This window comes from Bison bison, unplaced genomic scaffold (assembly GCF_000754665.1).
Source record: "Bison bison bison isolate TAMUID 2011002044 unplaced genomic scaffold, Bison_UMD1.0 scf7180017864471, whole genome shotgun sequence".
NCBI classification, from domain to species: domain Eukaryota; kingdom Metazoa; phylum Chordata; class Mammalia; order Artiodactyla; family Bovidae; genus Bison; species Bison bison.
This window is the reverse complement of record NW_011495032.1, coordinates 5,616,686-5,621,756: the sequence shown is the minus strand read 5'-3', so window position 1 is coordinate 5,621,756 and position 5,071 is coordinate 5,616,686.

Sequence of the window (5,071 nt, the reverse complement as noted above, 5' to 3'; positions counted from 1 at the left end):
TCCCCTGTTTTTGCCCACATCAGCTGGGCCAGCAGACTGAACACAGAGCCCCAGTTGCTGGGTGGGCAAAAACAGGGGAGCCTGGGCAGGTGGGTGTATGGGGTCACACATGGCTATAGTTTATGTGAGTTTGGTAACCATATAGGTTTTTATGGAAGGAATATAAACAGGGGTCCTAAACTCCAGAAGCATGGGCATTTATTCCTTTTGCTCTAATTTCAGGTACAAATTGTGCCAATGATTCCTGCTGCCAAGCTGAGCTCTCTCAGACTAGGTGGGCCCCAACCTGTGCTGAAGCATCCTTAGCAACAGCAAAAGGAAACAGCTCAGGGGTGGCCAGGCAGGCAGAAGCACAGAGAGGAGCTTCTGTTAATATGAATCTATCAGGCACATCCTCCTTTTAAAGTCTCTGGTCAGGGGCAAAGGCCAACCATGGGAGAACTAGGAGAGGTTCAGGAAGCTGTGGCTTGTGACCAGGCACATAGCTTGTCAACAGCCAGAGGCTCAAGAAAGAGCTTCTGAATAACTGGACTCCATCAGCCAGATGACAGTGTGGTTCCCAGTAATTACAAGCAGAGTGGGCATGTGATATGTGTAGGCACACGGGGCCCCAGGCTCAGAACAGCCCTGCCACTCTCAAGATTCTTCATAACTCTGAACAGGGGCCCTGCATTTTCACTTTGCACTGAGCTCCACACTCTCAGCAGCCAGTCCTGGGAATGAGAAGGGCCAGCGGGGGGAGGTGCCTTATGCCTCCTCCCTGCCCCGAGGTCCTGGTGGCCCGTGAAGAATTCAGTCCAATTGGTCCTGTGTCTTCCTGCCCCTAGAACTGCCTTTAGGTTTCCCAGCTCCCTGCTTCAGGCCTTCCCTACGTCAGAAATCCCATATGGGTCTTGCTGGGCTTCCCTGGTGGTTCAGATGGTAAAGAATCCGCCTGCAAAGCGGGAGACCTGGGTTTGATCCCTGGGTTGGGAAGATCCCCTGGAAAAGGGATAGGCTACCCACTTCACTATTCGTGCCTGGAGAATCCCCATGGACAGAGGAGCCTGGTGGGCTACAGTCTATGGGGTCACAAAGAGTCACGTCTGAGCGACTAAGCACAGCACAGCACATAGGTCTCACTGGGCTAAAAGAGTCTTCTAAAGGCTCTGAGGGGAGAATTTGCATCTTTGCCTTTTCCAGCTTGAGAGATCAGCCATATAAACCTGGGTTTCCAGCCTCTTCCTTCATCTTCAAAGTTGGGGTGGTGGGAGCCCTTCTCACAGGCCTCCCTCTTCCACTTTTAAGGACCACTAGGAGTATGTCCAGCTCTCCTGCATAACCTCCCTACTTAAGATCAACTGATGAGTGACCATAACTCCCCTTTGTGTAGCCTAACACATTAGCACTTCTGGGGATTGGGACATAGACAACTTTGGCAGTGGTGGGGAGCTGGGGGTGTTACTGTTCTGCAGCATTACTGTATCTTTGTCCTTTTTTCTTCAACCTGAGGCCCCAGTTTATCTTGTCCCTTGGCAGGTTTTTGCTCGGGGCTATTTTTTTTTCCTTCATAAATCTCCTTCATATGAACCTTAAGGAGAAACTGATGCAAAATGGAAAGAGACAAATAGAGGGAACATATACAGAGTACCATATAAAATAGATAAACAGCAAGGACCTACTGTAGAGCACAGAAACTATACTCAGTGTCTTGTAATACTCTATATTGGGAAAGAATATGAAAAAGAATATATATATTAATATATATATACATACATATGTATACATTCAGTTACATATATATATAACTGAATCACTTAGCTTATACCAGAAACTAACGCAAAATTGTGAATCAACTGTGCTTAAATAATAATTAAAAAAAAAAAAAAACTAGTGGAGGGAGGGGAAGGAAGAGGTAAACATTTTGATAGCCTCTCAATTTATGATTTTACATTTTCATACTCCCTTTACCACCTCCATTTCCCTTCAGCACTCCTGTTTCTGACATATTCTAAGATCAACAACATTTTAAAGTTAAAAAAATTACTTATGAGAAGGTAATAGGAATTATAGCCATTGAGCAGGCCAAAGAACCAAGGCCCTAGAAAAAGCCTTTTAGAAAGAGAATATAAGAAAGATCCTTGAATAATTGCATTTCTTTTCTTCTTTAATGTGACAATTTTTAAATTGAAGTATAGTTGATTTACAACATTGTGTTAATGTCAAGTATATAGGAAGTGATTCAGTTATGTGTGTGTGTGCTCAGTTGTGTCGGACTCTTTGCAGACCCACAGACTGGAGCCTGCCAGCCTCCTCTGCCTGTGGGATTTTCCAGGCAAGAACACTGGAGTGGGTTGCCATTCCCTACTCTAGGGTATCTTTCTGACCCAGGGATCAAACATGTGTCTCTTGCGTCTCCTCCACTGGTGGTAGATTCTTTACCACTGCACAACCTGGGACGAACCATAAATGTATTCTTTTTAAAAATTTTAATTTTACTGGAGTATAGTTGATTTACAATGTTGTGTTAGTTTCAGGAATATAGCACAGTGATGCAGTTATACATATACATATTTGTATTCTTTTTCAGATCCTTTTCTCACATAGGGTATCAAAGAAAATTGAGTAGAGTCCTCTGTATTATACAGTAGGTCCTGGTTGGTTGTCTATCTTATGTAAAGAACTGTGTATATGTTTATCTCAAGCTCCTAATTTATCCCTCCCCTCCATGTTTCCTTTTTAGTAACTATAAGTTTGTTTTCAATATCTATAAGTCTGTTTGTTTGGCAAACAAGCTCATTTGTTTCATCTTTTTAAAAAATTAGATTCCACATGAGTAATACCATATGATATTTGTCATGTATATTCTTTTTCAGATTCTTATCCCATATAGGTTATTACAAAATATTGAGTATAGTTTCCTGTGCTCTACAGTAGGTCCTTGTGAATAACTGCATTTCTGCCTTTCACTTCTGATTGTGAAGTCTATGGTCTGGACCAAATGAATTACCCAAGACTCTTAAAGTTCCCTGGAAAGTCTCCATTCCATTCCTACCTCCAAGGTCAGGACCTCCCTTCTTTGAGGGGGGTGAGTGTAAATTTGCCCCTGTATATTCCTCACACTGCCTTCTCCCCTCGCTGGGTTTTGAGCATTGCAAACAAGAACTTTGAGCAGATTGCTCAAAGAGGATCCTGGCTTGGAAACTGTTGCCAGCTGGTCTCGTACCCATATCTTTTCAGTAAATTTCTCTCAAGCATATGTACACACACAAATACGCCTTCTGTTGAAGGCAATGAAATCATCGTTCACCACGGAGACTGGAGGAGAGTGTGCTGAACCATGAAATTGAAGTAATGCTTTTGGGTCTGGGTACAGTTTTTCCTGGAGTAAAGGTTCTTATTAACATGACTGTTTTGTTCATGGGTTCATGACTCCTGTACCCGGCATCTAGGACCTGGATGTTCCATCCACACTAGGACAGGCCTGACTGTGAGGACCACATGTCTTAACTCTGGACTATCACTTAGAGCTCCTGACTGTCAGGCCGCCCAGCCCCTCAGCTGCAGGGCAGTCACTTCTGACCCCCATCTTCTCCTCTTGACCTAAGACCCAGGGAAAGGCTTTGCCAATTGGAGGTCACCCTGCAAGAATCTGGGGCAAGCAGATCACAGGGGAGCAGAGAGGGCTGGCGCTGCCAGGGCTGGGAGTCAGCGAGGGAGAACCCTTCATCTGGTAGAAGATGACACGCAAAGAGCCGCCTCCAGATCAGTGTGGTGGGTGCTCTCGGAGAGCCAGCTCTAAGTGCTTGAGACACCCTGGGGCAGCCGGGAAGGCCTCTAGAGGAGAGGTTCTTGAGTGGAAACTTGAGGAATGAGCAGGAGATGGCCAGGAGCAAGGTGATTTGTGCCAAGGGACATGGGTTCGAATCCCATCACTGCCACCGTGTGACACTCATATTCTTGGTTTCTCCGTCTATGGAAGTGTGATCATAGCCTCCATACTTTAGGCTCCTAGAATCCCCAGCAGTGGAGTTGAAGGACCTGGCTCCTGGCTTTCAGTCCTAGGTAACCCCATTCCAAGCGTAGGGGGCACACCCATCCTGGCTTCCCTCTGCCCTCGTTCCATCCCTATTGCTTCATCTGCTCCAAACCCTCTGCCTGCCTGGGGTCTGTGCATCAGATCTTGCCTGTATTGAATCCCATGGGTCTCAACCAGGGCTCTACCTGGACCTCCGCCCAGCACGACCCCCAACCAGCATCACAGGCTGGTCTTTATCACCGGGACCCCGATCTTAGCAGCTTGGAGTGACCCAGCCCAGTGTCCCGCATGGCCTGTCCTGTGGCTGCCCCACCCTGTGGGGCTGCAAAGCCAGGCCCGTCCCCAGGCTGGGTCTGAGGAACTGGGCAGAGAAGCAGACTGGAGGAGGGCACATTCGAGTGGCATCCCACGAGGAACCCTCCAGCTGCCGGCTACTCCTCTTTGAGGAGGTCATCCACATGTCGTCCCCACCTTTCCTCGTCCCTATACTTCACTCAGGGCTCTGGAAGGAGGATTCATGAGCTCATGTCTCAGAAATGCTTTGAAGATGAGAAGCCCTGAACATTTCCCCACAGCCCTCAATTTAACTTTCCCAGAACTCTCTCTGGGTTGTGAAGACTTTGTAGCTATTTTTATAAACAGTGATCACTGGCTGCTTCCATTTTTACCGTGGCTACCCTCCTACAGCAGACTGGGCGAGGGGCTGGATCTACCCTCTCGCCCTTCTTCTCACATGCCTTCCTCTACCTCAGACCCACCTTTACCATTCCCTGTGTGCTCACAGGGTCACCTGTCTCCTTGATGCCCAGCCACTGATCTACCCCAGTGACTCCCGGCTTCTCCAGTATGGTGCCCAGTGCCCTCCAGCTCTGGGAGCTGCTCACCTGCTCAGCCACACCCCTGCCTGGTGTCCAACTCTGGACTCAGAGGCCCCAGGCTCGGTCACACCTCCACGCCAGGAGAGAAGCTAGGTCAAAGGAAATGGAAACTGAGTCTGCTGGCGGGCCTGCCCAGCATGTGACTAATCATTGGACATTTTTTGAATAAAATATT